This window comes from Triticum aestivum, chromosome 2B (assembly GCF_018294505.1).
Source record: "Triticum aestivum cultivar Chinese Spring chromosome 2B, IWGSC CS RefSeq v2.1, whole genome shotgun sequence".
Taxonomy (NCBI): Eukaryota; Viridiplantae; Streptophyta; class Magnoliopsida; order Poales; family Poaceae; genus Triticum; species Triticum aestivum.
This window is the reverse complement of record NC_057798.1, coordinates 468,610,193-468,633,171: the sequence shown is the minus strand read 5'-3', so window position 1 is coordinate 468,633,171 and position 22,979 is coordinate 468,610,193.

The following is a 22,979-nucleotide window of genomic DNA, read 5'->3' as shown; positions in this document are numbered from 1 at the left end:
AACTTAATACCGCCCGCCCACCCAAACATAAGCGATCTATCTCAAATACGGCAAGAGCCCGATGAAACAGTACATCGTTACTGGGCCAGATTCCTCCTGGTTATGAACAGGATAAAGGACTACCGTGAAGAAAGCGCAATTTCAATTTTCTGCAACAATTGCACGGACAAGGGAATCATAAACGCCATCAGTCGTTGCGAAGTTACACGCTTCGCCGACCTAGCGATCATTGTACAAAAATACTGTGCAATGGAGAGTGCCTGGAAAACCGAAACTAGGTTTTGGGACAATCCGGCCCTGAATACAACCCAAGTCCGAAATAAAAGAGTGTGTCATACTCAAGCACCTGGGTTAAAAACCAAAAAGCAAAACCCCCCTAAAGGGTACGGAACCGTACTGGAGGGTTGGCTCAACGGACCCTGCAAAATCCACAGTACGGAGGGCGCCACTCCAACACATAGCCTTCGAGCATGTTGGATACTACGGCAGGTGGCCAAAAGTGGCGAAGGCTTTTTAGCCCCGGGCAACCAGCCCAGCAGCACCAGTACGGTATTAACAGTCTTCGAGACTTTCGCATCAAATAATATGCGGAAACAAACAATTCGCAGCCTCGCCGAAGTTTACCAAGTAGCAACAGCAAATCCATGGAGCGACACGGCTATCACCTTCAATGCCAGCGACGAACCTAAATTCCGAACAGCTAGAGCACCAGCCGCATTGGTCCTCGGTCCGATAGTGGACGGATTTCGTCTTACCAAGGTACTCATGGATGGCGGCAGCGGATTAAACCTCATCTACGAAAAAATGGAAATTGACTGGAGCCGCATTGAGCGAAGCAGCACAACCTTTAGGGGAATAATCCCTAGTCGAGAAGTACGCTGCACAGGAAAAATCATGCTAGATGTTGTGTTCGGCTCATTGGACAACTAGAGGTCCGAAGAGGTCACACTCCAAGTGGCCCCATTTGGCAGCGGATATCACGCCTTGTTAGGGCGAGAAGCATTCACAATCTTCCAAGCTATACCCCATTACGGGTACATGAACCTCAAAATGCCCAGACCCAATGGAATAATCACTCTTGCCAGTGATCCGGATACAGCACTCCGCGCTGAAAATAAGACAGCCGCACTAGCCATAGAGGCATTATCCGAAGCCTTAGCGGCAGAGGAACTAACTGCGCTGCGCTCCATGATGGATAGGGACGATGTGATACTCGATAAGAGGTCCAAATCCACCTCCTTTAAACCAGCAGACGAAATAGTCAAATTCCAGGTCCATCCAACGGACCCCACAAAGACGGCCTCCATTGGGGCACAATTAAATCCTGATGTAGAAGCTGCACTACGAGAATTCCTTCGGGAAAATTGGGACATTTTCGCCTGGCACCCTTCAGACATGCCAGGAATCCCACGCAGGCTAGCAGAGCACAGCCTAAATATCCTAAAAGGATTCAAGCCAGTCAAACAGGCTCTTCGGCGATTTTCCGAACCCAAAAGACAGGCATTGGGAGAGGAGCTAGCCAAACTCTTAGAAGCCAGATTCATCAGAGATATCAAACATCCGGACTGGCTAGCCAACCTGGTAATGGTACCAAAAAAGGACAAATCCTGGTGCCTTTGCATCGATTTCAAAGACCTTAACAAGGCCTGTCCAAAGGACCCCTTCCCTCTCCCTCGTATCGATCAAATCATCGATGCTACCGCAGGGCACGATTCATTGTGCTTCCTCGACGCATACTCCGGATATCATCAAATCAAGATGGCAGAAAAAGACCAGGCCGCAACGGCATTCATTACCCCATATGGACCATTCTGCTTCAACACAATGCCCTTCGGACTCAAAAACGCCGGCGCAACATATCAGCGCATGATTCAGACATGTCTGGCCACCCAGATAGGCAAAACAGTCGAGGCATACGTAGACGATGTGGTCGTCAAGACCAAACACGTCGAAACTCTAGTAGACGACTTGAGGGTGACATTTGACAACCTCCGAGCATATGACATTAAGCTCAACCCGGAAAAATGTGTTTTCGGCGTACCAGCTGGAAAGCTCTTGGGCTTCATTGTATCCGGTAGAGGAATTGAACCCATCCAAAATCCGAGCTCTGTCACAATTGGATATCCCAAAAGACCTCAAGCAAATACAAAAGCTAACCGGATGCGTGGCGGCTCTAAGCCGCTTCATCTCCCGTTTGGGAGAAAAGGCACTGCCCCTCTATCGCCTCCTCCGGCGCACCGAACATTTCGAATGGACGGATGCTGCCAAGGCCGGACTCGAAGAAATTAAAGCCGCACTGGCAACAAATCCGGTCCTAGCCGCGCCCAACCTGGGCGAACCAATGCTATTATATATCGCAGCAACACATCAAGTTGTCAGCGCGGTACTCATCGTCGAACGAGAAACAGAAGGGCACAAATCCCCTCTTCAAAAACCAGTGTACTACGTATCCATTGTCTTCACCCCATGCAAGTCCCGATACCCACACTATCAAAAGATAGCGTACGCGGTGTTCATGGCATCCCGGAAGCTACGACACTACTTTCAAGAGTGTTCCATAACGGTGGCCTTCGAAGTACCTCTCAACGACATTATAAACAATCGCGACGCGACGGGAAGGATTGCAAAATGGGCCATTGAGCTCTTACCATTTGATATAACCTACAAACCACGGCGAGCTATCAAGTCGCAAGTTCTAGCTGACTTCATCGCCAAATGGACCGAGGCCGAACTCCCTAAAGAGTACGGCGCATACTCCAATTGGATCATGCATTTTGACGGCTCCAAAATGTTGGCGGGCTTGGGGGCTGGCGTCGTCTTGACGTCCCCAACCGGAGACACAGTCCAATATGTACTTCAAATAATGTACATGGACTCCAACAATGCAGCCAAATACGAGGCCCTTCTACATGGTCTCCGGATGGCAATCTCCATGGGTATTCAACGGCTAGAGGTGCGCGGGGATTCAAACCTCGCAATATCCCAAATAAATGGAGACTTTGACGCCAAGGATCCGAAAATGGCAGCCTACCGTAACGCTGTGCTAAAAATGTCAGCCCGGTTTGAGGGACTCAAATTCCACTACCTAGCCCGGGATAATAACCAGGCAGCAGACGTGTTAGCACGCATCGGCGCAAAACACGACGCCGTCCCTCCAAACATCTTCCTGGAGCGGCTCTTTAAGCCATCCGTATTATGGGAAGGGGAGTCCGGAAATGACAATCCGGAACAAACTGCATCACCTAACGCAGAACATTCTGACACAATCGGTGGCTCGGCCAATGAAATAACAGATTCGGCCCACGAAATACTGGCAGTAATTGCCCCGTGGACGGAACCATTCCTAGCCTACCTAATCCGGCAGGAACTTCCCGAAGACCAAAATGAGGCCCGCTGCATAGTTTGGCGATCTAAAGCCTACAAGGTCCATGAGGGAGAACTTTATAAGAAAAGCACAACCGGAGTCCTTCAAAGGTGTATCTCCGAAGAGGAAGGGCGAAATCTCCTGGCTGAAATTCACGCCGGACTTGACGGGCACCATGCGTTAGCCCGGGCACTTGTAGGCAAGGCCTTCCGTACAGGATTTTGTTGGCCGACAGCCCGGGCAGATGCTCAGGACTTAGTCCAGCGATGCGTTGGTTGCCAGCTCTTTGCTAATCAAAGCCACATGCCACCCACCGCCCTCAAAACTATACCCATCACTTGGCCGTTCACGGTCTGGGGGCTTGACATGGTTGGACCCCTTAAAGGGGGAACCCACAAGCACAAATACTTATTGGTCATGGTGGACAAATTCACCAAATGGATAGAGGCCAAGCCGGTTAAAACGGCAGAATCCGGACCTGTGATAGACTTCATATCCGGGGTAGTACACTGTTTTGGCATCCCTCACAGCATCATCACTGATAACGGCACGAATTTCACGGCCGACAAGGTTAAAATCTGGTGCAAAAACATGGGCATCAAGCTCGACTACGCTTCGGTCTACCACCCTCAAACTAACGGTCAAGTGGTACGAGCAAATGGTCTAATCATGAGCGGCATCAAACCCAGATTAGTGCGGTCCCTCACGGAATCTAGCACGCACTGGGTAGAGGAGCTCGACTCTGTACTCTGGTGGCTGCGGACCACGCCAAACCGCACAACCGGATTGACACCATTTTTTATGGTATACGGCGCTGAGGCAGTTTTGCCCTGCGACATAATTCATGACTCACCTCGCGTGCGCATGTACAAGGAAAGATAAGCCGAGTTAGATCGGCAGGACAGTTTGGACGCTTTAGAGGAGGAGCGCGACGTGGCAAAATCCCGTTCCGCATTCTATCAACAGCGGGCTCGAAGATATCAAAGCAGAGAAGTACGGGCCAAAACTTACAACGTTGGCGAGCTAGTTCTACGCTTGCCGGACAAGAAAAAGGACAAACTTAAGCCCAAATGGGAAGGTCCCTTCATCATCTACCAAGTCCTTACCGGCGGGGCATACCGTCTACGCAACGCATCTGACAACCGACTCGAGCCAAACCCATGGAACGCAGCCCGTCTCCGAAGATTTTACGCCTAGCGCCGGACTCAAGGTTCGTCTCCTTCCTCCGTCCACCTTTCATATTTTTTCGCTGTCCTTGTTATCCCTCCTTTCTCCTCCCCTTTCTTCAGCATAAACCTCTTGAGGGCTGATCTACACTCTGTTCGCATTCACTTGATGTGCTACTCGCACTCGTTATACCTGGGGGCTTCTTTAACAGAAGCTTATTTATACGGGCTTCATGCCCACCACATGTGTCACACTTCCGCATGTACCTTTTGATCACCATTATATGCATCGATATGACTTAAGTTTTGGCCAAGCCGGGTTGCCTGGCTCCTGTGCTTACCCCTACGTTCCCGATTGTTCGGCTAGGAGGTAAAGGAAGGACCTCTGCGATTGTTACTGCCGGGTCAGCCGGATATGTACCTCAGACTGGGTGAAGCCGAAGGCTAGCGTTCTTAAGGGAATATTCGGTCGGTGACCCGAAAGATGACTTATTACTTACTTATTTATCTGCCCCCAGATGCTTTTTCTGCTATTTTCACAGTCCGGCCATGCACTTTAGGGCATGCCCCCCAGGGAAAGGAACCCTTAACGGAACTATTCTCCCTGGAAGATGTTTCTTACTAACCATGTAATATAACATAGCTAGTTGGGCACTTGTATGATAAAGCAATTATGACCCCTACGCCTTGTCTCCATGCATGCACCGGTTCTTTTATAACCGTCAGGGTATTCAGACACACTCCGGACTGTCGGGTCCCGAGGTTGAAGCGAAAAGGTCCGCAAAGGCAAACGATCTACAATCCGGCTAGAAGGCATTTCACATGTCATTTTCAAATTACATCGTCAAACGGACTGATTGTACTCCTCTTCAATCCCATCTAACAGGCTGTCTAATTTACAGTCCTGTTGGGAATATTTTGCGGCCAGCTCTACTTGGCCGTACATCAAGCTCACAGGGATCTCCTTCCCATCAAGCCCCGCAGGTCCGACCTCGGCCATGTGGTTTGGGTCAGCCTTCGGGTACCGCGTCTTCACCATGGCCCAGGCCTCCCTGGCACCTTGACGGCAGGCCGATATCTTCCACAGACGGAGACGTCGCCGTACTCCCTGAAGCTTCTCAGCAAGCCCTCCAAGGCCATCAGGTAGGGAGACGGAAGGCCATAAGGCCTGAACGACGCCACTCATCGCCTGCCGAACACGTTCAAGCAGTTGCACCAGCTCGGGAAGTTGGTCACCCGTTGAACCGGACATTTCCTCCATAGGGCGACCTGTGAGCACACCTACAGACATATTTCTGTCAACCGACCTCCTCGCCGAACTCTTCTTTTCAAAAGAGTTTGCTCAAGCACTTACTATAGATGCCGCGACGAAGCCGCTGATTCTCCTTCAAGGAGCCAGACAGCTGGGCCCGAACACCTTTTAGCTCTTCTCCAAGCTGGGTGTGGGCATCTTGGAGTTTGTTCCTCTCCTGCTGCACCTTCGTAAGCACCCTCTCGCCGGCCTTCAACTGGCGCAGTAGCTGTTGCTTGTCCGGATCTAGTCCGGCGCCCTCTGCAATATTATTGTCAGATATACGCACCCGGCGCATTTTTGTTAACTACTCTTTTCAAAATATGAATTACCAGAGGGGGTCTCCGTGGCTCCCCCGGCAGCGGCTAGTGTGGCCTCAAGTTGGGCCTTGCACTTTTGAAGCTCCTGAGACAGGTGGGTACTCTTCTCAGTAAGATCCTGCATAACAAATGATCCTTAAATCAGTTAGTTTAACTATTTTAAGTCTCGGGGGGTACTGGCATATATAGCCATTAAAATTCCTTACCCGTATGTCCTTTACATACTGCTCCGTGGCTTTGGTTAAACCATCTTGAGCAGTACGGAGGTGCGCGTCTCTCGCATTAAAGGCATTTAACGCCTCAGGGGAGAAACACGCGTCACGAAGAACTGTCCGACGGCGCCTATGATTCATGGCGCTCTCCACCTCAGACCTGGTGGCGGACAACCTGTCGGCATCCTCCGTTGGAGGAGCGTCCGGCTCGCGCCTTGCGCTCGCCTCCCCTTCCGGACCAGGCGTTGGAGCCTGGCTGGCGGAGGCTTGGTGGGCACCCTCTCCGGACTCAGTCCGGCAAGCGCTTTTTCTCCTGGAAGAATCATGAGCATTAATATGCCTCCCAAGAGTTTTTCCCTTAAAGGACAATGGTGCACCATACCTTTGCGACGACGTTTTGATTCGCGCCGCACTCCTCTTCTGCCTGCTGGGCCGAACTGACCTTGTTTGGTCAGTCGCCGCGGGCTCGGCTTCCTGCCGTGAAGGCACCGCCTGCCGAGCACCATTGGTGCACGGTGGTCAGAAATAAGCATTAACAAAGCAACGGTGTCGGAACTTCGGTCGTACTCACCGGGGAAGCCGGACACAAACCAGGGTAGTCAGCCGTAATGGCGACCAAAGCATTATCTATGCTGAGCTGGTAGAACACCCCGTCAATTAAATCCACCTTTATGTCCGGATCCTCTTCGGAAGCCGGATCAAGGGATCTTCCCGGATCCTCGGGTTGTGGAGCCGGACTGTGTATGCCCTCCACATCTCGACGCAGTTCTTGCGTCAAAATCATAGAGTAAGGCATTTAACTTCGAAAGCACGGGTCGAATGAATAAACGATCGCTTACCCAGCTCCGAGGGTTATTCATGGAGAACCCATTCAATGGGTTCGTCTGGAGAAAGTCTTCCTTCTCCCCCTTGTACAAGCCGGACAAGATCTTCACCAGATCCGCGGCTGATCCTGGCCCCTTGCGGCCATGACGGGTGGCGTCGTTCTCCCCGTTGAAGTCCCACATGGGGTGGCCCCTATATTGGAGCGGCTACACCCCTTGCATAATGCACGTGGCCATGATTCCAATCATGGTCAATCCGGAGTGGGCCAGTAGCCTAATCCGGCCCATCAGATAATGGACGCTCCCATCATCCTCCCGTTGAGGGCTCCGTGGGCGCCAACTCAGGCGTTTCTTCAAGGGGGCATTGCTGAACTCCGGGAGGCCGATCCGAACTGGATCCGGCAGAGGAGCGTCCTCCATATAGAACCATTCCGAAGGCCAATCTTCGGACGCCTTCTTCGGGGTGCCGAATGGATATCCGGTCCCGGCAATGCGCCATATTTTGGCTCCGCACACTTGATATATCGACCCCTCATGAGAACGGGGTACGAGGCAAAAAAATCTCTTCCACAGTGCAAAATGGGGCTCGATGCCCAGGAACAGCTCGCAAAGAGCCACAAAGCCCGCGATGTGCAAAATGGAGGCAGGTGTAAGGTGGTGAAGCTGGAGTCCGTAGAACTCCAGGAGCCCCCGGAGAAACGGATGTATGGGAAATCCAAGTCCCCTTATTAAATAAGGGACAAAGCATACCCGCTCCCCTTTGGAGGGGTTGGGAACGCTCTCCGCCTGCTTTCCACCCCGGAAGGTGGCCAGTCCGGCCCGAACCGGAACCATGAAGGCTGGGGGAAGATATCCCTCGGTTTGGAGCGCCACTAGCTCGCTGTGTGGAACTGAGCATCCCCCCCAATCTCCTGGTTTAGGGCTGGGAGCGCGAGAGGAGGAGCCGCATCGACTGTCCATGATAGAATGGATTTTTGTCAGAGGCGCTTCGATGAGTACTTGCGGAAGGAGGATGGTGTGAGTTGGATCTAGATCCTCACCTCTCTTATAGGCGGCTCGTTCGCACGGCTGGGGGGAGAAATGTAAAAATACCCTAGCTTTTCGCATTCATACGACACGTGGAAGAAGGCCATTATTGGGCGTAGAAGCCAAGGAGTGCAACATTTATGAGGAAGCCGGACACTATTTGACAGGAACATGAAGTTTGAAGGAGAACCCGCCTTGCAACACCGAAGACAACATATGTGCCGGACTCGTCGTCATTGAAGCCTGGTCCGGGGGCTACTGAGGGAGTCCCGGACTAGGGGGTGTCCGGATAGCCGAACTATCATCATCGGCCGGACTCCAAGACTATGAAGATACAAGATTGAAGACTTCGTCCCGTGTCTGGATGGGACTTTCCTTGGCGTGGAAGGCAAGCTTGGCGATACGGATATGTAGATCTCCTACCATTGTAACCGACTCTGTGTAACCCTAGCCCTCTTCGGTGTCTATATAAACCGGATGGCTTTAGTCCGTAGGACGAACAACAATCATACCATAGGCTAGCTTCTAGGGTTTAGCCTCCTTGATATCGTGGTAGATCTACTGTTGTAACACATATCATCAATATTAATCAAGCAGGACGTAGGGTTTTACCTCCATCAAGAGGGCCCGAACCTGGGTAAAACATCGTGTCCCTCGTCTCCTGTTACCATCCGCCTAGACGCACAGTTCGGGACCCCCTACCCGAGATCCGCCGGTTTTGACAAGTGCGACAATTGTTTATTTTTGGTGTTTGCGTCAAATTGCATGTTTAAAGTTTATTATGTAGTTCATAAACAAAAGTTTGTCCTTCTCAATTTAAGTTTTCAGTTGTACAACCAAGTTCCTTCTTCATGCCATGTAAATTAAACTATACAGAGCAAGTGACCTTATTTTGCCAATCTGAAATGGGATAAATTGACATCACACTAACCATTGATACTTATGAGTTCTTGATCTGTAATCTAGTGGTGTCATGAAGCAGTCAACTCCTTCACAATGTCATTTCCTGCCATGTCTTGACCTGAACAATACCAGATTGTGTTAATGCTATTTTAAACTGTGTCACTTTATTCGTAAGTAAAAAATGTGATGAATTATCAGCATTGATACTTATATGTGCAAAACCTGTCATCTGTCTGCTTGTTTATCTTTCAAAGTGAGGACTGAGGAGGATATAAATGTCAAACAAGTGCAGTCTCATCAGCTTGCTTAGCTGCTTGCGCTGCAGCTCCCGAGCAGGGCTAACCTTTCTTGAACTCTATTGAAGTGTTGTCGGTTTTGTATATTATTTTGTCGGCGTGTTTAATTGCACTGGTAGCGATATTTGATGCATAGTGTATGTAATCTGTTGTCTGCTTGTGCTTTATTATCATAGTGGCAAACTTTTATGCCCAGTGGATGTAATATGCCGTAATTTCATTATTGTATAGTCTAGGTTTTTTTTCTTATTCAAGATGCTGCGGTTATTTTACGATATATATATCCTGTCTTCGCAGTAAACCGGCCAAACCGTAAAATTACGGTACATAATTGGGCCATCATGCAAATCACTATGTATGATCTGCATCATGGGCCCCGTCGTCTTGGTCCGTTGACAAGCCTAAATGTAAACCGTACCACTAGTAGATTCGGGCCTTTAATAGGCCGAGTAAACTGCCGGCCCTATTTTTCCAAGAAAACTCAATGGGCTTTTAGGAGGCTGAAAAGTAGGTTGGGCCTGAAACCTGTCGAACAGTTCACGGGCCGGCAGCAGGCCGAAATAGACCCCGGCCCATGATTGTGCCAATCAAATCATGGGCTTATAACATGCCAAAATTGTCTCGGTCCTTGTTTGGCCCAATTAGATTATCGGCTATGAGCAGGCCAGATGCAAACAGGGCCGTAGTTAGGCCCAACTATATGACGGGCTTTTAACAAGCTGAGATATATATAGGGCCGGAATGTTAAACGGGTCTTTAATAGGCCGAAACTAATATCAGGCCGAATTACTAAATGGGCCTTTATCAAGTGGGCCCAAAAGCATAGCGTCTAGTTGACGGGCCGAATCTGATATGGGCCATAATTTCGCCCAAAGCCTCTCAAAGGGTCGGACCTGATCTGGGATGTAATTCGGCCGAGAACGCGGTAGGCTTTTAACGGGCCGGATCTCATATGGGCCTTTATTAGGCCCAGAATGTGGTAGGCTATTAATGGACCGGATCAAATATGGGCCGGCATTTGGCCCAAAACATGGCAGTATGTTAACGGGCCGGCCTACTAGTGTCATCAAAATCTTTTGGGCCTTCAGCTAGGCCGGCCCATTATGGTCGGCAGAATCTCGTTGGCCTTTAGCTGGGCCGGCCCATTATGGTCCGCAAAGTCTTGGGGGCCTTTAGCTGGGCCGTCCCATTATGGCCCACAAAATCTCGCAGGCCTTTAGCTGGGCCAGCCCAATATGGACCGCAAAAACTTGTGGGCCTTTAGCTGGGCCAGCACATTATGGCCCGCAAAATCTCGTGGGCCTTTTGCTGGGCCGGCCCATTATGGACCGCAAAATCTTGTGGGCCTTTAGTTGGGCCGGCCCATTTAAACTTTATGGGTCACTTTTGGGCCGGTCCATGTGTCAACATTTCATAAGTGCATCTCGCCCATTGGATGAGTGACACCTGTGCCAACGAGGAGCTGACACGCGTTTCCTCCAGCCAATGATGATTTTACACGTGGAAAATCCCCACTAGTCCGGGCTGTTAAGGGGTTATCGGATATAAAACCGTACCCGATAGCTTAACGGTGTTCCGTTACGGTGGATGCCATGTGTCGGTTACCCTTGACGAAAGCACTTCTGTGACGCGCGGTTTATTGTCATGGAAGTGGACACTTCCTGATGATAATTTTGGTAATGTCATGGAACACTTCTACGACAGCACATGTATGACTATCCTGATTCTGTCATAAAATCATCATGGATGTACATGCATGACAAAAACGCGGCCTACTGTGACAAACACGTATCATCACGGAAGTGTATTTTTTTGTAGTGCTTCGAGAGCGATCTTTTTGGAACAAACGCAGTCCAGGAGACTTGGAGTGGACGTCAAGAAGCAGCCGAGGCAGCCACGAGGGTGCTAGGCGCACCCCACCCTCGTGGGCCCCTTGTGGCTCCCCTGACCGACCTCTTTCGCCTATATAATTGCATACCCTGAAAACATCCAGGAGCACCACGAAACCCTATTTCCACCACCGCAACCTTCTTTATCTGCGAGATCCCATCTTGGGGCCTTCGCCGGAGCTCCGCCGAAGGGGGAATCAATCACGGAGGGCTTCTACATCAACACCATAGCCTCTCCGATGAGTTGTGAGTAGTTTACCACAGACCTTCGGGTCCATAGTTATTAGCTAGATGGCTTCTTCTCTCTCTTTGAATCTCAATACAATGTTCTCCTCGATCTTCTTGGAGATCTATTCGATGTAACTCTTTTTGCGGTGTGTTTGTCGAGATCCGATGAATTGTGGGTTTATGATCAAGTTTATCTATCAGAAATATTTGAATCTCCTCTGAATTCTTTTATGTAAGATTGGTTATCTTTGCAAGTCTCTTTGAATTATCAGTTTGGTTTGGCCTACTAGATTGATCTTTCTTGCAATGGGAGAAGTGCTTAGCTTTGGGTTCAATCTTGCGGTGTCCTTTCCCAGTGATAGCAGGGGTAGCAAGGCACGTATTGTATTGTTGCCATCGAGGATAAAAAGATGGGGTTTATATCATATTGCTTGAGTTTATCCCTCTACATCATGTCATCTTGCCTAATGCGTTACTCTGTTCTTATGAATTTAATACTCTAGATGCATGCTGGATAGCGGCCGATGTGTGGATTAATAGTAGTAGATGCAGAATCGTTTCGGTTTACTTATCGCGGACGTGATGCCTTTATACATGATCATGCCTAGATATTCTCATAACTATGCACTTTTCTATCAATTGCTCGACAGTAATTTGTTCACCCACCGTAATACTTATGCTCTCTTGAGAGAAGCCACTAGTGAAACCTATGGCCCCTGGGTCTATCTTTTATCATATAAGTTTCCAATCTACTTTATTTTGCAATCTTTAATTTTCAATCTATATCATAAAAATACCAAAAATATTTATCCTATCTTATTGTCTCTATCAGATCTCATTTTCGCAAGTGGGTGTGAAGGGATTGACAACCCCTTTATCTGCGTTGGTTGCCAGGTTCTTGTTTGTTTGTGTAGGTACGAGGGACTTGCGTGGAGCCTCCTACTGGATTGATACCTTGGTTCTCAAAAACTAAGGGAAATACTTACGCTACTTTGCTGCATCACCCTTTCCTCTTCAAGGGAAAACCAACGTAGTGCTCAAGAGGTAGCAGAGGACTGTTGAGTAAGGTTGCATGCCGGACTGCAAACACATACTTTAAATGTTACCCTTACAGCCACGAAAAATTGGGATATGTTTAAAACACCCTTGTTCACTTACGACTCAGCTAAGGGCCTATCCTTACAGAGAGACTGCGTGTCAACTTCACCTCCCAGACTAGAACCCCCTAACCGAGATATCTTTCCCCGCTTAGAAGCTTCTCTCTTCAAGTCTTCGGAGGCGGTCGTCTTCTTTCCATGAGGAGAGGGGGGTGTCAGTTTGCTCCTCCCTTCCACTTTCAGAAGTAGAAGTTCTAATCTCCCCGGACAAAGTGCCTGCCGTGCCTCCAAACTGGAGGCCACCTTGAGCCTCCTCGCTCTCCTCTTTGTCTTCCCTCGCCGGCACTTGGGTGGGTGCCGGAGCCAGCATCCTTGTTAACAATAGATCGGCTGAGTCTTCAGGAAGAGGGGCCGAACACCTGATTCTCTCCGCCTTCTTTATCTAGCCCTGGCCGAGCATGATTTTCTCAATATATTGTTATGAGGAATTTGACTAAGCGGTGTTCGGAAGTCGAGTACTTACTTGGGTATCCGGATGGTTGCAGTCTAGATGGATGTCCTCTGTGGTACCCGGCCACTGTTTTCGTGTCCCAAAGAATGATTTCCACATTCCTCTGAGCGTCGCGCAGGAGAGGTGTTGAAGGTTTCGTGGTCCTTCTGGATTAAACTCCCATATGCGGAGACGCCGTCGTTGGCACGGTAGGACCCGCCGGACTAACATTACTTGGATTAAGTTGATGAGATCGGTGTCCTTTTCAATGAGGCTCCGAATGCAGCTTTGCAGCGTCTGCACTTCATCAATGGATCCCCAGTCCAGCCCCTTATTAATCCATGACACAAGCTGTAATGGAGGGCCATATCGAAACGTAGGAGTAGCTGCCCACCTGGTACCATGGGGTTTGGTGATGTAGAACCACTCCTACTGCCATAGGTCGGAAGTTTCTGTGAAGGAGCCCTTTGGCCAGGTAGCATTGGCGAGCTTGCTCATTGCATCACCATCGCACTCCGGCTGTTTCCCATTGAATACCTACGGCTTCACATTAAAGGTCTTGAGCCACAAGCCGAAGTGTGTGGGAATACGGAGGAAGGCTTCGCACACAATAATGAACGACGAGATGTGAAGAAAAGAATCCGGGGCTAGATCATGAAAATCTATCCCATAATAGAACATGAGCCCTTGGACGAAGGGACAAAGAGGGAATCCTAGCCCTCGGAGGAAGTGGGAGATGAATACAACCCTCTCACTGGATCTGGGAGTAGGAATAACTTTCCCTTGAGCAGGAAGCCTGTGGAGGATTTCCGCGGTCAGGTATCTTGCCTCTCGAAGCTTCGCGATATCCTCCTCTGTGACAGAGGAGGCCACCCACCAGCCTTGAAAGCTGGGACCGGTCATGATTGGGAAGCGCAAAGCAATTGAGTTGAACTTTGGGTGCTGGAACTCGAGGTGGGAGAGGTTGAGAAGACTTGGCGTAAAGGAAGAAGGATGAGCCTCTGCTCCTTTATAAAGGCAATGGATATCAAACATCCCTCCTAGGCCTTAAAACATGCCTATTCCCAAGGAATCATGCCCATGGAACGGTAGGGTTACCAATACATGTATTGATGTGATTCCCTTAATAAGGGGACACGATCTCTGCTTTGACAGGACGTGCCAATGAAACTGCACCTCGAAGTATGGAGCGACAGGCTAAAAACGGTTCGAATAATGTTCGGGCGGTGACGTGATGTCATGCTACAAAAATTTGTCAGCGGATTGGACTCGTGAAATATTATACTCTCTATGTTTGTGTGTGGTACTTGTTTTGCAGAGCCGGACATGTTTTCTATGTTCGAAGACTATGTTGGAGTATTCGGAGAAGGAACCTGCCTTGCAATGCCAAAGACAATCTGCGCGCCTGACAACTCTTCATTGAAGCCTGGTTCAGGGGCTACTGAGGGAGTCCTGGATTAAGGGGTCCTCGGATGGCCAGACTATATACATGGGCCGGACTGTTGGGCTATGAAGATACAAGATAGAAGACTTCTTCCCGTGTCCGGATGGGACTCTCCTTGGCGTGGAAGGCAAGCTTGGCTATTCGGATATGTAGATAACTTTCTCTGTAATCTACTTTGTACAACCCTAGACCCCTCCAGTGTCTATATAAACCAGAGGGATTAGTCCATAGGACACAACCATAATCATACATGCTAGATTTCTAGAGTTCAGCCATATCGATCTCAAGGTAGATCAACTCTTGTAATACTCATATTCATCAAGGTCAATCAAGCAGGAAGTAGGGTATTACATCCATAGAGAGGGCCTGAACCTGGGTAAACATCGTGTCCCTCGTATCCTATTACAATCAACCTTAGACGCACAGTTTGGAACCCCCTACCCGAGATCCACCGGTTTTGACACCGACAGGGCCGGCCCGAGGCGAGGCTGTGAGGACAACGGCTCAGAGGCGGCAGGCGGTTCGAGACGATGATACGTCCATTTTGGATCATGTTTTCCTAGTGTTATTTATGTTGTTTTATTGTATAATAATGATTTTTGGAGTAATTCTAATGCCTTTTCTATCATAATATGCAAGGTATGCACCAAGGGGGGAGGGGGGAATTCTGGCAGCTGGAAATCTGGACCTGAAAAAGCTATCTCAAGCTACCTATTCTGCACAACTCCAAATGAGCTGAAACTCCCCAAGGACTTTTTATGGAATATTTAAGGAATATTGGAGCAAATAAGTACCAGAGGAGGGACACCAGGTGGGCACAACCCACCTGGGCACGTCAGGAGGCCCAGGCGTGCCCTGGTGGGTGCTGCCCTCCTCGGCCCACCTCTGGTGCCCATCTTCTGGTATATAAGTCATTTTGACCTAGAAAAAAAATAAAGGGAGGACATTTAGGACGAAGCACCGCCGCCTCGAGGCCGAACTTGGGCAGGAGCACTTTTGCCCTTCGGCAGAGCGATTCCGCTGGGGGAACTTCCATCCCGGAGGGGGAAATCATCGTCGTCATCATCATCACCAACAACTCTTCCATCTTGGGGAGGGCTATTTTCATCAACATCTTGACATCAACAACTCCTCTCAAACCCTAATTCATCTCTTGAGTTCAATCTCTGTACCAAAACTATAGATTGGTGCTAGTGGGTGACTAGTAGTGTTGATTACATCTTGTAGTTGATTACTGTCGGTGTCCTGGATTCGGGGGTATCCAGCCCTGCCTGCCTGCGGCCCACCACATGGCTCCCTCGATGGCCTGGTACGGCCCGGCTTCAACATCAACAATACAAGACCCTCGCCAGGGGCCAAGCCTCGCGAGGAGGATGACGCCAAGACCCCTGAAGGAATCGGCCTCCTCAGGCTGGGTCCTAAGGGGCGGAGAGTTCTATGCAACGTACCTCACGAGGCTCAGCTGACGTGAGCCATGACGACCAAGGCCAGGCGGGCGCCAGGCGGGCGCAGAGCGCAGGTTTCTTCATCGGTGCAAAGAAGACAGGGCACAGGTGCGGAGTCCCGAGGAATCAGCCAAAGGTTTCCAATCTGGTGCAACGAGACCAAGACCGGCAGGACTAAGGTCATCGACGAGCCCCCCGCAGCGTCACGACCAGAGGCTTTTCGTAGGCGAGGACTACTTTTGTCCGGACAGACTGTACTACTTGTCCCCTTTCAAATCCGGCCGTTGTGGGATCCCTTCCCGCTCATATTTGGGAAGAGGACCAAGGCCACTATAAATAGGACTAGTCACTACCATAGAAGGGGACGCAACCAAGGCAAGTAGAGCTAGCATACACCACACCATCTTAGGAACACCTCACCTCCTGAGGCTTGTTCATCCACTGTACTAGTTCATCCTCAGCCCTTCAAGGCAATCCACCACACCACATTGGATTAGGGTATTACACCGCAACGGTGGCCTGAACCAGTATAAACTGTCGTGTCCCTTTGTCCCTTTGAGGCGTTGCAGCGCTGCATGAGGGATGCTCAGATGGCTTGCGAGGATAGACACCAGGCGGTCCTGGCGGAGATGGAGGAGCAACTTCAAGAGCCTCTCGGTCCCTCCGAGTCTCCTGAGGCCCGACACCAGAGCGACTCATGAGGAATGGCTCCAGCGGCGCGCGTTTTTGGCTACTTCAACACCTCTTCAGCAACGGTACCAGGTGATATCTCTCTAGTTCGTTCAGTTTGGGGGCACCCCTCGGCTTGCATTATCCCCAGGCCGTGTGGTTCCGTCCTTGCGGCATGTATCCCTTCTCCATCTATCAGAGCTAGTTACAATCCTTGCAAGCTACTTTTGAATTATTGATTGCCTGACCGGTGCTTCGTCGCTAAGAATGTCTCGCACCCTTGCAAGCCCTCCCGCGACCGCCTCATTATTAAGGACTAGCACAGTGTCTGTGCTAGGGTCCGTCCATGCAGCGTCGCTAGACCCAAGTGGCTGAGCTCTGTCTCATGGGACAGTCCCCGTGTACGTCACCTCCCATGGCTCTTGGGGCCTTCTCGCATGAGCTAATCGCGGGTGGATGAGTGAGGGCGCGCGACCTGGTGTCCCCGTGGCCACGAGAACTGCGCACCGATTGTTTTTCTTCAGGATCTTTGCATGAGAAGACTAGGCACGGCGTCTGTGCTCGGGCCCGTCCCTGCAGTGTCGATAAACCCAACGGCTAGGCTCTGTCTGGCAGGCCGGTCCCGTTCACATCACCTCCTGGGGTCGTTGGTGTCTGGCCTTCTCATGCAATAACCTCAGGAGACTCATTCGGCGCAGGCTGCCTAACCATCTCACAAGATGAACTCAAGCATCCCCCATCAAGACCAGGCGCAACCCGCCTTGAGGTAGGGCCTCGTGAGTCCCACGCTGGCTCACGGGTGCCCCTACACACCTCCATCAGCCCTGCCGTGCAAGCCACGTGTCAGGGCGGGGCTGTAGACGCCCCAGGGGCTCTCCTTAGAGGGAGCCCCCTCCACGCACCAGTGGAAGCACCGTGCTCCGCGCTGGCCGTCGACACTGCCGAGGAGCGGCTATGTCCGGGCAAGTGCGGAAGCAGCATGCTCCACGCTGGTGATAAACAACTAGGGGTGGCCTCGCGGCCGCACTAACCTCAGGGAGCCTCCGGGCTCAGTAGCTAGCCTAACCGTGCTGCTCTCCCTCGGGAGGGTAGCGTGAGGGGGCTAGGCACGGGGGCTACGCTCAGGTCACGCCTGGTGTACCCATCCTCACCAGGCCTCACGGGCCTGGTCTTCGCGCACCCCTCCCAAGCGAGAGCTCGGCGAGGAAAAGGTATGATGGTATGTTCGTATGTCCAGGAGGACTCCTGAGCATCATGTCTCAAGAGCCTAACTGGTCACGTAGCCCCTCACCTCTTGGGCTCGTCCTAGTGATACAGACGACCCAACGATCGTTGAGGCACGCGCGGGGCCGGGCCCTTCTGACGGTGTCCTAGACTAGGGGGTACTCACCACGTCGTCTCCCAATCAGTTAGATTGGGCTGAGGATCCTCATGGACGCACACTCATGGGCCAGTTCGGACAACCCCTGCCGCATACAAGGAAGACTACACAAGACTTGGCGCCCAAGACTAGGACTCTCCTAAACCCTAGGCCTCCGGTGTCTTATATAAACCGAGGCCAGGCTAGTCAATAGACAATCTCATATTCATTACTACAATCTCATGGTAGATACATGTACTCTGTATTACACCACATACAAATACAATCAAAAGCAGCATGTAAGGTATTATCTCTTCGAGAGAGCCCGAAGCTGGGTAAAACCCCATGTCTATGTTACCATCGCTCCAAGATGCCTAGCTTAGGACCCCTACTACGAGATATGCCAGATTTGACACCGACATTGATGCTTTCATTGAGAGTCTACTAGGTGATCGTCACGGATCGATGGGATGATCAGGTGATATTGTTTTCAGTCGGATCTGTTTTTTGTAAATTTTATCTCCTGCAAAATTGTTGCTGCCGCATTGTGCTATTTGTTTGCGGACAGATCGGATTAATAATATTTCAGCGGTAGCAATTCTATCCGCCGTCCGGTAGTACTTCGAATCCGGGCTACCTTGCGTATGCGGCGACCCGGCCAAGGATAGCGTGTGCCCGTACTGCCCACGTTGCACAGTGGAGGCGGGCCGGCCGGCAGGTGCCCAGATCGGCTGCAACAGGGAGGCTCTCTCCATCCTCTTTCCCTTTTTTATTTTATTTTATCTGCTAAGTGCTTACTCGTCGCCTGCTACTTCCGACCGAACATGCATAAGACAAATCCTAATGTACTAGTACTAGTATACTAGTACTATTTTGCAGCATGTTTTTCAAGGTTTTGATTTATTAAAGGTGGAGCTGGTTTTGCATGCATACGATACTTGATGACAAGGGAACAAGAAGGCGCCTGCGTCACCACATTATCATCGGACTTGTAGTTGCCATCAATTCATCGGATTGCGAGCAGATGTAGGGCTGCTGCCGCCCCACACGTCCTACGGCTACACACGATATGGTCCCAAGCAGCCACGCGTCCAGGGAAGCCCATTTAATTTGTTTTCCTTTAAAAAATCTATTATATAATTAAGACAAGAGACAAATAAGCCACCACGTTCATCCACATAGATTAAATTATCTTATCCATTAATTTCTCATTTTAACGGTTGTGATTTAAAGTTGTAATGTCACATAGAAATATTATCATAAATTAATAGTTGAACAGTCACGTACAAATATGGACGTGTTTTTTCTACCCAGATATACGAAGCGTGTCGATAGGAAATATTTGTGCAAGCAATTATGGGACAGTCCGGTTTCTATTGGAATCCTATATTGCCAAGGATGACCGTTTTGATTGCTTTACTTCTTAGCAATTACTACCTCCGTCCGGGTTTATTGGTCCCCATTATATTTCGTGTCAAATTTTGACCATAAATTAAACTAACAAAATGTTCACGCATATCACCAAACATTATATTTCTGAAAACTATGTTCAAATACGAAACCAATGAAATAATTTTTCTTGACATGCATTAACATTTTGTTAGTTAAATCTTTAGTCAAAATTTGGCACAAACTACAAAGAGGACCTATAAACCAGGACGGAGGTAGTATGCAAGTACTAAAACAGTAATTTTTTGATGAGGAGCAATCTTGTTAAGTAAGCTGCTGTCATCCGACACTTTTTATGTGTAGGTGGTGTACTAATGCACTATTAATTTGCAACACGATTTTTTATGTCGAAGTGATGACAGTACGACCAGTCCTGCATGTCAAGCAAACTTCATCCACCATGGTCGGCATCATTATGCTGTCATCAGGCTGCATTGACGTAGTCATCTTGTGGACGTCGTCGTCCTACCTGCATCGATCAAGTTGCGGCGTCGCCTCAGCGCGCGTCCTTGTGTCAGCATGTCTGCGGCCATTCTATCGGGACGACCTCGGTGTTCAGGCCATACTTGTTTAATTATGTACTTTACTTAAGATAAGTAAGTAGAGGATTTTTTTATTAAAAAAAAGCATATATATTATCACCTCTGGCCTTGCACTATTTTATCTGTACAGGCAATTGACTTACACCACGCATTACCTGGCGCAATGACGCCCATTGAGCCCGAAGAGAGTTCGGCTCGGCGCAACCACACGGAGATTTTACCTTCTTTTTTTCCTTTCTCCCTTTATATTATTTAATTAAGCAGGTAATGGACTTCGACTGCGTCACGTGGTCTCTTCGGCAAGCCGACGCCGTCGTCCCAATCGGCGTAAATCAGCTCGCATGATCAACTTGTTGGTCGGGTTGCCATACCGACGTGTTCGGTTGCCTCGGGGACTTCAGCCACGCCGAGAAAGCTCTACTCATCGAGTGTTCGGCGCACATGCCATACTTCTTTTATTACTCACTTTGCATAAATTATTTATTATGCAATATTTTTTTAATTTACTATTATTACTATTATCTCTGGTTTGCACTATTTTTTGTGCATAGAAAAATGATCCGGGTCGGGCAGTGTTGTCACCTCGGCGTACCGACATACCACGTCACCTCGCCCGGACGGGGGGCTTCGTCGACACTTCATTACCCCACGCTGGGGACTTCGGCGTCACTCTGCCGACCTGCCTTGGCCATGCTATATCACCACTTCGGATTGTCGAGCTCTTCGCACCGCCACCTCGGGACCGGCTTGGGGGATAGAACCTTGTCCCTCATCAAGCTCGGACCGCGTCATCAATGCCGAACACATTAATCAGCTAAGTCGCTTTCATGCTCAAAATCTTCCAGTTTTAAACCTTGTTCAGTCCGACCAAGCATTATACTTTTTTTAGCAAAAAGTTGTTTGTGAAAAACTTCCTTGTCCAAACTTTGTTTGTGACACACAAATTCAAATAGCCCGTTTACTTGGGGGCTTCCTTTATGAAGCCTTTCCTCTTGCAAATGATTATATTTGTACGACTTCGTTCCTTATTCGTGTATTACGCCACAATATGCACCATGTTGACTTAAGCGATTTGCAAGCTGGGTTGCCTGGCTCCTGTGTTTACCCCTACGTTCCTGATTGTTTGGCTAGGGAGTAAAGGGAGCACCTCTGCGATTGTCACAATCGGTTCATCCGAGCCGGACCTCAGACTGGGTGAAGCCGAAAGCTAGCACTCTTACTATTTTCAATAATGCTCGGCACACAACGGAACTCATGAGTACAAAAAATCTATTGCACAAGTCTCATAGTGAGCAACCGAAGAAAGGTATCGGTGGGGGTACTATTTTCTTCGAAGATGCTTCTTACACTTCGTCGGTAATATAGCATAAGTTCCCTGAGCACGCTTTGTCTATTACAGCCTTATGGCCTGATTTCCTGGTTATCGGAAACACCGTCGATATTCTCGACAGGGGGAGTACATAACACTTTTCGGTCCTTGACCGAAAAGGGAGAAGCCGACGGTCGGTTAAGACGCGTATAAAGTTCGGGTGAACACAGATATGATATAAGTATTTTGGTACATACAATCATTATACATAAAATTCTTTTACCCAAGTCACTCAGGGGCTCTTAAATTTATGTGAGCTATTTTATAATAAGTGTTCTTCTTCTTAGTCATTGCAAAGTCTTTTTTTCTATCAGTCCTTTTTTCGACGCGAGTGTGCGGTCAATAGCCGGGGAGCCTAATTTCTCTCTCAAAGCCACTAAAGTTTGCTAAACTGGCCTAACGAGAAGTACTCCGCCTTCAGGGTAGGAGGTTGAAGCCGTAGGCTGGCCCGCTTGAAGTCTTGAGATAGGATGTGTCATGTTAAAGCACGACAGAAGCACATTTTTTTTCTCCAAGACCAATTTTCCGATTGGCACCGAACAATAGATCTAGTTCGGACGTCGAGTTTTTACTGACGTTTTTTGGTTTTCCAATCCTATGGCACTTTTCAACTATTTGCGTGTTTTCCACATAAGTCTTGAAGTGAAACGCCGGACACCTTTAGAGATTCGGCAAAAAATCTTCGATATTGCTATATATGCATCAGTTTTGAATTGTGTCTTCTGTCAATAGTTGGGTTGCCCGGCTCCTGCGCTTGCCTCCTACGTTCCGCTTTGTTCGGCTAGATGTGCAAAGGGAGAACCACTGCGGTTGTGCTTCCAGCTTGCATGGTTAAGCACCTTAGTGGAGAAAGCCGAAAACTGACTGTTACAATAAGCGTAAACTGGTCAGCGGTCCGATGACAGTATTAAATGATGGGACGTTCATAGCATTGGCCGAATTGCTTACGGCTTGACCTCAGATGTCGCTGAACACTAACCGGGGGGCTACTTGCTGACCTCCCAACTTTAAGCTCCTATGACTAAGTGAAAGTTATAAAGCCCGCATATTTGATTGCCTCGTTTCCGCTAACCCAACTGCCTTTAGGCACCGAGACATCGGCTAAGGGTTGTTTTGTTATTTCGGAAACACCCTGCGTAGCATCTACAAAGGGGTAGAAGCCGACGATGGGCCACTTTCAGACTATAAACGGTCGCAACGGAAGTAAAAATTTGGGTTCATTTAGACCATAGAGTTTGAAGCTTTCCCCAAACTAAATCCTCAGTATTTTCCTCCCATATTGATCGGAACTAAGGTTTCATGATCATGCTTAACATGACACCCCAACCGATAGCGGGACTATTTTCTTTGGACGATGTTTCTTATGTTAAACAATAATATAACATGTCTCTCTGCGTACCTTTGTTTATAAAACCGTATGGCCGGATTGCCTTGTTTGTCGTAAATCTTTGCCCTCATAAAGGCTTTATAAAGTAGGACAAACACTCCTCGGCTGCTGGCCGAGGAGGTTGAAGCCGATGGTCGGTCAACAGAGTTTTGTACAATGCGGATCTGAGCATTAATGACGTAAAGTACTTGGATACATAGTCATTACA